Here is a 12781-nt window from a genome sequence, read left to right as displayed (position 1 = left end):
TCTAGTTTTTTTTTTTTTTCTTTGCTGTTTCTTGGCAGGTCTTTTTGTCATCAAAACATAGGCAATTTTGAAGGTAACCAAGTCTGTAGAGTGTCATTATTCTAAAAATCTCAGTGCCACACCTGTCACTTCTCCATAAACCTTTTAGATTCCAATGATTAGAAAGAGCCAGTTATGAAGGCTTTTAGTGCAGATAGTGAGGTGTCACGATAATCAGATTTCTGAGTGTTACTATCGATGTGCATAGAATGATTTCTTATATTTCATTACTAGTGTATTTCAGAACACCTAGTAGTGTATCATCCATTACAAACAGTTTCCATCCATTACAAACAGTTTCCAACACTGAATGGCAGTGCTGGCATCTGCCCGGTAGGTTTTACCCCTGGCAAGAACTTACTAACATTTTCTGACCCGGTCCTAACATAGTATTTGAGATAGCTCGGACCCTGGAATAAAATCCAAGGAAGCAAGAAATTTGGGAGCAAAGGCTTTATTTCAGGCAACGCAGCCTCCTCAGGATGGACCCAGAGACTGTATCCCTAACACACTAAGGGAGGGATATTTAAAGCTAAAAACCCACAGAGCTGTAAAGCTGTTGACTTAGTTCTGATAACATCTGGAACTCTTGGTGCATTCCCTTACTCTCACCCTGTGGTTAAACATTATCTCGGAACAGCACACCTGCAATAACATAATACAGAAAGCGGGTAGGGGAGTTAAAAGAAGCTGAAACTTAAGTTTTTACAAGAAATAGAAATTTAACCCTATCGAGATGGCACATACAGAACAAGACAGAGGCACATTGGTTAGAGTTAGGCCATAACATTCCCCTCTGATGTTGTGACTGAGGCCAAAGCTTTGGCTGAATGTTAGTGATTTTGGGGAATGAGCTCATAGGCTTGCTGGTGGATCATCATCAGCTTTCTGTTCTGCATTGGTTGTCTAAGGAGTTTGTTTATTGATTATACAAGGACCTACTGAAATCAAGAGTAGCAACCCTAGCAATGGTCCAAGCAAGGATAGGAGATAAGGCAGAATTCCATTCCAGACACTCCAAAGGGGGTTTTCAGATAACTCTCTTCTTTTTACCAGGTCTTCCTGCAATCTCTTGATCTTATCTCGAACAATGCCAGACTTGTTTACATCAAAGCAGTATCATTCTGGCAATGCCGCACAGATCCCGCCTTGTTCTGCCTTCAGGAGGTCCAGCCCTCTTCTATTTTGAAGAACTACTTCAGCTAACGAATCTATTTGATCTTGAATGACCTGAATGGTACTAGATAATGCCTGCACATCATTAACAATCTGGTTGGAAAGTTGAACAGAGTCCCCCACTCCTGCTGTCCCCATACGCAGGGCTCCTGATATTCCCAGACCCACCAACAAAGGGATAAATTGAACTGCCCTCTTTGAGCGGCCTGTAATGTAATCCAGGCTAGGAATGGGGACAAGCTCATCCCCGGGTAGAATCTCTATATCAGGCAACAGGACAGCTGTAACACATATTCCTGACCAGTTAGTTGCGAGGAAAGCATGGGCCAGATTGCCTCCACAGATGAACACTTACAGAGAGGTAGTCTGGTTAATTAGAACTACAGTTAACAAAAGTGAGGAAACCCTCATCGATATCAGAAGTATCGTTATGAAAACCTCCTTGGAGACATGGGGAATCTCTAAACCCTACTGGTTGTACTCTGAAGGGCAGACCAACACTACAGTTTAAGTGACCTGGTCCCTTTGGAGGCATCAGGGTAGCATTGGAGGGGATCGCAAGAGGTATGGGAGAGCCTTGTGCCATGCATAGCCAACAATCTTTAGCTAAAGTCGGGTTGGAAGCAATTAAGGCCCTATAAGTGGCTCCTAGAATATCAGAAGTCTAAGCATCCAAATCAATTCCCCATGATTTAGGCAGCATCAAGGGGTGATAATGCACCGGGGGAAATATTTTCTCTATAATCTGTTTAACCCGTTCTTCAACCATGAGTTCTTTGGTCTTATCCTGTGGACTGCCTCCATCAGAGACATGTGTTGGGGCCACACTGCTCTGGCACACTGGTTTACCAATCGTGCTGCAACATGAGGCTTGGGCATACTTTGAATTTCCTATTACCATCGGATTGACAGACCAGTCGCCCCCAGCACTCCCAATATATGTCCTCAGAAGCTCAGCAGTGAAGTAAGTTTTGCTATCTTTGCCTATACATTCTTGCACAGAGTCATAGTGGGAGGAATGCATTTCTGAATAATAAGGACAATCTTTAGGGCAGGGCCCTGGTTGGCCACCTATTTTAGGCATCATGCGAGGTTTTTCTTTGCATTCCCACATTTGAGTTTCTCCTTCTGTAGCAGCAGGCCTAGCTACAAGAATTACTATTTTGTTTCCACAATCTGTGTGACTGGTCTGTACAATTTGAATCCCACGAGTGCGGGACCCACTACCACGAAAATGGCCTCCTCCACAATCACAAAACCTTCCATACAAAGATTTTAACAGCTGTTCTCGGCTTACAGGGGGTCCAAACCCACTACGTGAGGTCAGTAACAGCGCTATGGAATCCCCAGTAGTGGGATAGGAGGGGCAAAGGCAAGCAAGCTGAAGCAGTACATGCCTGATGCAATCTAACTATGTCTAGTCAATTTTAACTTTAAGGGGTTACCAGTTTGCTGTACCGTCCATTGGGTGTGGTCCTTGTCGTCCACTGTTTCTAGTGGCTTCACATGAGTATGGTGAATCCACAGAGTCTTTCCAGCAACCTTGACTGCAGTGGAGGTACTGAGCACCACGGTGAAGGGTCCTTCCCAGCGGGGTTCGAGGGAATCCTGATGATGACACCATATCAAGACCAAAGTTCCCGGTTCGATGGGAGTCTTTAGTGGTGTCTCCAAAGGTGGATCTGGGTGCTTCTGTCTAAACAGCTGGTGGATGGAGACCAGCACAGGCTGGAGCGTCTGGAGGTACTTAATGAGATCTTGGTTAGTTATTTCAACGAATTGGTCCTCAGAGAGCCTCAGGACCAGTGGAGGGGGTCTCCCAAACATAGCTTCAAATGGGGAAATTCCAGAAATGTAAGGAGTGCATCTAGCTCTCAGCAGAGCAAAGGGAAAAAATCTCACCCAATTACCACCAGTTTCTAAAGACAGCTTAGCTAAATTGTCCTTGAGAGTTCGGTTCATACATTCTACTTGTCCTGAACTTTGTGGCTAATAGGCACAGTGAAGTTTCCAATCAATTTTTAATGCCTGGGTTAACTTTTGAGTGACTTGGGCTATGAAAGCCTGGCCATTGTAGTGAAGAGACCAAGAAAGCTCATTCCATCTGCTGCTTCCCCTCCCCTTCTCCCTTCAAATCCAACTAGGTTAAGTTTTAACTTCCTAAAGGCCATAAAACAAAGGCCTGAGGTAATAGCTCCTGACATCCTGGGTCTTCCCTATCCAGAAGCCCCATCACAAATTGAGTTAATTGCATCAGATTGTATTAGATTGTACATTCTTCACAAAAATAGCTTCGTTTATATCATAGTAATACCTGTAACTTGGTATTGTATCACAGTAATACCTGTAACTGTAAATGTGTGTCTTCCTTTTACTCTGGGTAAAAGATTGATATGTTAATCAATGCTCTCTGTAAAGAATTGTAAAATCTTACCCAATTGATATGTTAACCATTGTTGCCCTCTACAAATAGAAAGGTTGTGGTGCTAAAGTAAGGTAATTATGTCAGGAAACTCAGAGATAAAGTCTGCTGACTAACAATGCTTGCTTTGCGGTTTTCATCCTTAAAAACACCAGCCTTGCCCCAACTCAGGGTTCTCCGTTTCCACCTGTTTGGAGGACCCCGTGTACACGGAATAATAAAAACCCCATTGTTTTTTACATGAGAGCGAGGCCCTTGGAGTCTTCCTCGCGACACCGGTCTAACATTTTGGAGGCCCTAGCGAGATCAAACTGAGATCAGACCTCCTCGCAGAGGGAGACCCCAACGGCACCTCTCTGGGGTAAGTAGTACGGCCGATTTTTGTTTACTTTCATTTTGGATCGATCCGCCGTTTCCTTTCGTCCCAGGCCGAACTCCGGCTCTACTTCAGGGGCAAATTCTGTTCTTGGGTGATCGGGGGACGCCCCACATGGTTTTCCGTGACTCACCGTCTGCGATAGGATTTTCCTATCGGTCTGGGGAATTTCATTCCCAATCTGTGGTCCGTCTGGGCCAATCTGGGGAATTTCATTCCCAATCTGTGGTTCGTCCGGGCCAATCTGGAGGCACCCCCTAAGGTGACTCGTTTGGTGTGAAACTAATGCGTGAGAGTGAGGTGGCCGGCCTGTTTGTCCTGTGTGTTGTGACTGTTGTGAACGGTTATTTGTTGTGTCGCGCGTACGCTAACCACTCTTTGTCTTCAGAACACCATGGGACAAACGACATCGTCCCCATTGTCCCTCACCCTCGACCATTGGTCGGAGGTTCGAGAGAGGGCTCACAATCTCTCCTTACAGGTTAAAAAAGTAAATGGCAGACTTTCTGCTCGTCTGAGTGGCCCACATTCTCCGTGGGTTGGCCACCAGAGGGGACTTTCCACCTTCCCCTCATCTTAGCAGTTAAAAACATCATCTTCCGCCCCGGAAGAGAGGGCCACCCCGACCGGATCGCCTACATCTTGGTATGGCAGGACCTCAGGGAGGAGCCCCCACCGTGGGTAAAACCCTTCCTTCCTCCGCCCTCTCCTTGGTTGCCTGTTTAAACTTGTTACTAACTTAGGGGCTGGTTGCCCATTTCTGTTACAGGATCCATATGGCTTATTAGATTCAAGATTCATGATAAAAAAAAATTAATTATCTCCTTTAGCTCACCAAACTGTGCAAGAAGCTCCCTTTGTTTGTGTCTTTAATGTTGTGGCGCCTTGTTTAATATGTAAGACTTCAATTGATTGCTTGCAACCTCGGCATGCCTTTTAAAAGGAGTATTTTTTTCTCTCTGGTGAAAATGTAAACATGTGCACATATATATATATATCTATGGTTGTTAAGAGTCATGTCAACTTTGCCAAGTAAAAACCAGGCGGTACTATATTTGAGCCAGTTAAAAGGTTACAGTTTTGTTTTTAAAATACAACATTTTTATGTGGTAAATAAGTATGTTTTGGACTACTAAAAGGTGACTTCAAGGGTTTTGTTGAGAGTTTTGATGTTGTCTGAGAAGTGAAAAGAAAGGTAATTGACTGGTAATAGTAAAAAGAGGGACAAAGAGAGTGGTCTTCAAGTAAAGGTGTCTGGCTATGCCAGAATGTGGAAAAAGATTAGAGGTATTATTGTAAGTTGCAGAAGGCTCAAGAGGATGTGACTTTTATTTGTCTTGGTTTATAGTACTACAAATAACAGGTTTGACAAGAAGTAAATGTGTTCAGAATTTGACAGTATTAGATCAGTTTTGGTAGAAGTATACATAAGATTGTACTTTGCGGGGCTGGGGGTTTAGCTCAGCGGCATAAGAGCCTGCCTTGTAAGCAGGTAGTCGTGAGTTCAATCTCTGGTACCGATAGAAAGGAAAAAGACAAAAAAAAAAAATTTAAAAAAAAAAAAAAAAAAAAAAGATTGTACTTTGCTGCAAAATGTTTTCATTAAAATAAGATTATAGGTGATACTAGAAATAAGATACAAGTTCTTACATGTACTGTGAACATCTGGGAGATTATGCAGCACAATTTTGTTACCTGTGAAAAAGCCCTTTTTGTTAAGAATATAATTTTAGTAAAATGATGGCCTGCCACGTGACACCCTTGGACAAAAAGCAGTGTGCCATCCAGATGAAGCCGGCTCTCTGATCCGGAATGCCAAAACCATGTTCTCCTTTTGTGCCACCCTGATTAGACATCCAGAGGTAAGGAAGTTTCCCAGTATCGCCAGTTGTTCTCTTTGTAACTCAGTCGGCCCCACATGTTAGACAAAAATTACAAAGGTTTGAGAGGTTTAAGAAAATGCCCCTCAGCCAGTTAATAGAGATAGCACAAAAAGGTTTTTGAGAACTAAAAACATTTTACAAAAAGATAGCCAAGGTGTTAAAATTGCTCTACGAGAGAAAACTTTAAAAAAAAACAGACGAGAGTTTCTGGGGGCAGTTGGATACTATAGGCTAAATTTTACTAAAAAGCTTGCCTCTATATGACTCCCATAAGGGAGAAACTCAAAATTTGCTGAACTGGACTGATAAATGTAAACAGGCCTTCCAGCAGCTCAAGCGGGCCTTGACAGAGGCCCCAGCCCTGGGACTCCCTGACGTTACCAAGCCTTTCATCTTGTTCATAGATAAACTCAGGGACATTGCCAAAGGAGTCCTAACTCAGGACATTGGCCCTTGAAAGAGGCCTATAGCCCACCTCTCCAAAAGACTTGATCCAGTAACAGGAGTATGGCCCCCTGCCTTAAAATACTAGCTACTGTGACAATGTTACTTAAGGAAGCGAAGAAACACGCTTTGGGCAAGTGATTTCTGTGGTAACCTCTCACAGTTTAGAGACTCTTATCAAAACCCCTCCTAAAAAAAGGCTCTCAAATGCCAGAATTCTACTGTCAAGCCCTGCTTCTAGACCCAGAGTTAATGATATTCAAGACTTCTTCAGCTTTAAACCCAGCCACCCTTATGCCTGATGATGATCCGGAGGAACAAAGGACACCTCTCTCCATGAGTGCGCTGACATCCTCGAACTGCAGCAGAACCTACAGGCTGATCTTACTGACCAGCTTTTGGGAAATGCCGACAACTGTTCGATGAAAGCAGCTTCATCCAAAACGGCAAACGAGTGGCCGGGGCAGCAGTGACCGCCAAAAAGGAGGTATTCTGGGTTAAGCAGGTAGAGCCTGGCACTTCTGCCCAAAAGGCGGAGCTTGTTGCTTTGACTGAGAGGCTAAAACTAGCCATGGAAAAGAGGGTAAACATTTTTTTACTGAAGATATCCCTTTGCTACTGTACATGTACGGGAAAGCCATCTAAAAATGCTCCACAGATTCTAGACTTGCTGGCAGCTGTCTGGCTGCCTCAATGGATTGCTATTCCTTACAAGGCTCACCCAACCAGAGATGAAAAATAGCAACCACATCAGAGGGGTCAACCAAGAAAGTAACTGCTCTGATACTAGTCCTCTGACCTTGTCAGAACTAGTCTACACAAAAAAAGACCTACAGTTGGCATCTCAACTTGGAATAAAGTCTCCCACCCCAAGGGGCTGATACCAGTTACCTGATAAACAAGTACTGTTACTAGAGGCACTAGGGTGGGAGCTGTTTCACCTTGCAGAATTGTTCAGAACTCAGTATTTTATTCCAAAACTCTACAAACTGACCACCTCTTCGAGCTCCAGATGCCCACAGTGCTTGTTAGTCAACTTAGCCAAGAGCTCTGCGTTGGAGACCACCCGACATCAAGAAATTGTTCCAGGAGAACATTGGGAAGTAGGCTTTATAGACATGGTAAAACTTAATTTACAGGGACACCACTATCTCTTGGTATTAATAAACACTTTTACTGGCTGGGTAGAGGCTTTCCCTACTAAGTCTGAGTCAGCCTTAGTGGTAGTTAAAAGGCTATCGCATGAGATCATACCTTAATTTGGCCTCCCACTATCAATGGGGTCTGATAATGGCCTGGCTTTCATAGCCCGAGTCACCTAAAAGTTAGCCCAGGCATTAAAGATTAATTAAAACTCCACTGTGCCTATCAGCCACAAAGCTCAGGGCAAGTAGAACATATAAACCAAAGTCTCAAGGACATTTTAGCTAAGCTGTCTTCAAAAACTGGCGATAATTGGATGAGCCTTCTTCCCTTTGCACTGTTAAGAGCTAGATATACCCCATATGTTTCTAAAATTTCCCCCTTTAAAGCCATGTTTGGGAGGCCCCCGCCATTGGTTCCAAGATTGTCAAAAGACAAATTAGCTAAAATTACTAATCGAGATCTTAAGTCCCTGCAGACACTCCAACCTGTGTTGGCCTAGATCCACCAGCTGTTTAGACAAAAACACCTGGACCTGCCTTCAGAGACCAAGGCCTCAAGGACTCCAGTCTTGGTTCGATGTCACCACCGTGACTCCCTTGAACCCCGCTGAGAAGGACTTTTCACCGTGGTGCTCAGTACCCCCACTGCCATCAAGGTAGCAGGAAAAACTGCGCGGATTCACTACACTCATGTAAAGTCACTGGAAACAGCAGACAATGAGGGACATACTCAGTGGACTACACAACAGACTGGTAACCCTTAAAGTTAAAAATTGACTAAAACATAGTTAGATTATGCTGGTCATGAACTGTTTTAGCTTGCTTGTTTTGATTTTAATAACATTGATGCCGACCTTGCACGGCGGCTTTGGTCCCCCTGTAAGCAAAAAAAAACAATTGTTAAAGATCTTTGTATGGGAGCCACCTTTAGAAAATGTAAAATGGAATTCTCCCCTATCTCCTTCCCTTGATAAGACCATTAGTGACCTTAATCCTAATCCTAGCCATTGCCCCTTGCCTCATTAACTAAATTACCCAATTCATAAGGGGACATACGTCACCAATATAAACCCCTAGCTACAACAAACCTCTAAGATTAGAGGTCATCCCCCCCAAAAAAAAGGGGGGAATGAAGAGACCAAGAAAGCTCGTTCCATCTGCTGCTTCCCCTCCCCTTCTCCCTTCAAATCCAACTAGGTTAAGTTTTAACTTCCTAAAAGCCATAAAACAAAGGCCTGAGGTAATAGCTCCTGACATCCTGGGTCTTCCCTATCCAGAAGCCCCATCACAAATTGTGTTAATTGCATCAGATTGTATTAGATTGTACATTCTTCACAAAAATAGCTTCGTTTATATCATAGTAATACCTGTAACTTGGTATTGTATCACAGTAATACCTGTAACTGTAAATGTGTGTCTTCCTTTTACTCTGGGTAAAAGATTGATATGTTAATCAATGCTCTCTGTAAAGAATTGTAAAATCTTACCCAATTGATATGTTAACCATTGTTGCCCTCTACAAATAAAAAGGTTGTGGTGCTAAAGTAAGGTAATTATGTCAGGAAACTCAGAGATAAAGTCTGCTGACTAACAATGCTTACTTTGCGGTTTTCATCCTTAAAAACACCAGCCTTGCCCCAACTCAGGGTTCTCCGTTTCCACCTGTTTGGAGGACCCCGTGTACACGGAATAATAAAAACCCCATTGTTTTTTACATGAGAGCAAGGCCCTTAGAGTCTTCCTCGCGACACCGGTCTAACAGTAGGACCCCATGGACAATGGAAGGCCAAATTGAGGTACAATCTCTTGCAATAGTTTTCTAGCTACCACTAAGACTAATTCGGACTTGATGGGGAAAGCCTCTACTCAGCCAGTAAAAGTATCTATTAATACCAAGAGATAGCGATGTCCCTGTAAACCAGGCTTTACCATATCTGTGAAGTCTACTTCCCAGTGTTCTCCTGGGGCAGTACCTCCATACCAAGTGGTCTCCAGTGTCGAGCTTCTGGTCGGATTTACCAACAGACACTGTGGGCATCTGGAGCTCAAAAAGGTGGTCAATTTGGAGAGTCTTAGAATGAAAATCCGAGTTCCCCCTAAATGGGTGATTCGGTGAGCCTGGTGTAGCAGCTCACGTCCTAGTGCCTCTGGCAACAGCACTCACTTATCTGCTAATTGGTACCAAGCCCCTGGGGCGAGGAGCTGTGCTCCAAGTTGAGATGCTAACTGTATGCATTTCTTTGTATAAACTGGTTCTGATAAGGTGGGAGGAACCAGCATTAGAGCAGTTGCATCATTGTCTGGCCCCTCTGATGTGGTTGCTATTTTTCGAGCAGTTTGATCTGCTAAATTGTTTCCTAGGATGATGGGTTCATCCCCTGTTTGATGAGCTTTGCAATGAATAATAGCAACCTGCTGAGGTAGCCAGACAGCTGCCAACAAGTCTAGAATCTGTGGATCATTTTTTATCTTAGTCCCAGCTGAGGTTAAGAGACCTCGTTCCTGATAAATAGTTCCATGCACATGTACAGTAGCAAAGCATATCTACTGTCAGTATAGATATTTACCCTCTTCCTGGTGGCTAACTTTACTGCTTCAGTTAAAGCAATGAGCTCAGCCCTTTGGGGAGAGGTGCCAGGCTCTAATTGCTTAACCCAGGGTACCTCTTTTTCAGTGGTCACTGCTGCTCCGACCACTCGTTTACCATCCTGGATGAAACTGCTCCTGTCGGTGAAGTAGTTATCAGCATTCTCCAAGGGCTGGTTGGTGCGATCGGCCTGTAGATCCTGCTGCATTCTGAGGAGGTCTGCACACTGATGAAGAGGCAGATTTTGAGTTCCAGGGTCGTCATCAGGCATAAAGGTGGCTGGGTTTAAGGCTGAGGAAGTCTTAAAAACCACCAACTCTGGGTCTAGGAATACAGCCTGATATGCAGAATTCTAACATTTGAGAGCCACTTCTCAGGAGGGGTCTTGACAAGAGTTTCTAAACTGTGGGAAGTCACCACAGAAATCTTTTGTTCAAAAGTGAGTTTCTTAGCCTCCTTAAGTAATATTGCCACAGCAGCCAGTATTTTTAGGCAGGGGGCCACCCCCTTGGATCAAGTCTTTTAGAGAGGTAGGTTACAGGTCTCTTCCAGAGGCCAATGTCCTGGGTTAGGACTCCTTTGGCAATGCCCCTGAGTTCATCTGTGAACAAGGTGAACAGCTTGGTAACGTCAGGGAGTCCCAGGGCTGGGGCCTCTGTTAGGGCTCGTTTGAGCTGCTGGAAGGCCTATTCACATTTATCTGTCCAGTCCAAAGAGTTTTGAGTTTCTCCCTTAAGGGAGTCATACAGGGGGTGCACTATCTCAGTAAAATTTAGAATCCACAGCCTACAGTATCCTACAGCCCTAGAAACTCCTGTACTTGTTTTTTAGTTTCTGGGATAGGAATCTGTAATATGGCCTGGATTCTTTCTTTAGATAGAGTTCTCCTTCCTCCCTGTAACTTGTAGCCCAAATAAGTCACGGTTTGATGACACAATTGGGCCTTTTTGGCTGAAACCTTGTAGCCTAATTGTCCCAAGGTTCTTAATAGTTCCCCTGTGGCCTCTCAACAGGATTCCAAAGTGGGAGAGGGTACCAGCAGATCGCCCACATATTGTAAAAGTGTCACCTTGGGGTGTTCCTCGTGAAACCCCAAGAGATCTCTGACCAGGGCTTCGTCAAAAAGAGTGGGTGAGTTTTTAAAGCCCTGTGGCAACTAAGTCCAGGTCAGTTGTTCCATGACCCCAGAATCCGGATCAGTCCATTCAAAGGCAAAAAAATGGGTTGATTCACCAGGTGAGAGGTAGAGTGAAGAAGGCATCCTTGAGGTCCAATATGGAGTACCAGGTACACTCTGGGTTGAGGAGGCTGAGTAAAGTGTGGGGGTTAGGCACAGTTGGATGTAAAGTCAATAGCCACCTGTTGACCTCCTGGAGATCTTGCACAGGGCGATAGTCAATTGTCCCTGGTTTCTGGACTGGAAGCAGAGGTGTGTTCCAAGGGGAGACACAAGGACTGAGGATACCATTGTCTCTTAATCTCTGTATATGAATTTTAATTCCCTTTTGGGCTTGGAAACTTATTGGATATTGACGCAAACAAATAGGATGCACCTGGGGTAGGAGCTCTACTATAAGGGGCACTTGGTTGACCACCAGTCCTGGGGGATTAGTTTCAGCCCAGACTTCTGGGATCTCTTGTCTCCATTTGTTTAATAATTCTAGCTCTATTTCCATAGGTGGCAGTTTAGGTGAATTGGGCAAATTTTCCAATAGACGATAATTTTCTCCTTCTGGGACAAGGGCTAAAACTTTAACGCTCTTTTCAGGACCTTGGGTTGAGCCCATTCCCAATCTTAGTCTCAGTTCATTTGTCAAGAAATCAATTTGCACTTGAAATTTATGAAGGAGATCTTGTCCTAAGAGGGGGTCTGGACACTCTGGTACCCATAGAAAGTCATGCTGGACCAACTTGTGGCCGAGTCGAGCTAAATTGGCGATTACCTTTGGGTATGATCTTCGTCCCCCTGTGGCTCCTATTACATTAACTGAGTCTTTAGTCAATTTTCCCAAGGGTTGGGTTAGTACAGAATAGATGGCCCCCTACTACCAGGAAGTTCACCGGGTGCCCCCCCGCAACTTGAAGAGTTATCCGGGGCTCAGGGGGCAGCAACAAGCCCTGACCTCCTCATTGTTGAGACAATAAGGCCTTTGCTTCTCTCTCCAATTTTGCCTTTAATTTTGGGCAATCCTTTCACCAATGTCCCATCTCTTTGCAATATGCACATTGTTCCTTATCTAAAGGAGGTCGTTGTCCCTGGGCTTCATTTTTATTGGTATTGGCTGGCTTTTTAGTTTTTCTTTCACAGAGTAATTCTAACACTTTGGTCATTTTCTTGTTGGTGGCTTCTTGTAAAGTTTCTCTATTTTCAAAGACCTTCTGTGCTATCTATATTAACTGGCTGAGGGGCATTCCCTCAAATCCCCTCAAGCTTTTGTAATTTTCTTCTAACATCAGGGGCCGACTGGGACATGAAGGCAATATTAATTGCTCATGCAGTCTCAGGTGCCATTGGATTAATTGGGATATGCAATCTATATGCCTCTAAGAGGCGCTCTAAGAGCATAGCAGGAGATTCATCAGCTAATTGTCTTACCTCAGTCACTTGGGACAAATTGGTGGGCTTCTTGGTGGCAGCATGGAGCACACCTAGAAACCATAGGTGATAATCATCAAGAGCCCTCTTACCTCCGTCTGTATTGGGGTCCC

The sequence above is a fragment of the Cavia porcellus genome, unplaced genomic scaffold (assembly GCF_034190915.1).
Source record: "Cavia porcellus strain 051 isolate PalLab524CR breed Dunkin Hartley unplaced genomic scaffold, mCavPor4.1 scaffold_7, whole genome shotgun sequence".
NCBI classification, from domain to species: domain Eukaryota; kingdom Metazoa; phylum Chordata; class Mammalia; order Rodentia; family Caviidae; genus Cavia; species Cavia porcellus.
The sequence above is the reverse complement of the archived record's forward strand: the minus strand, read 5'-3'. Positions refer to the sequence as shown.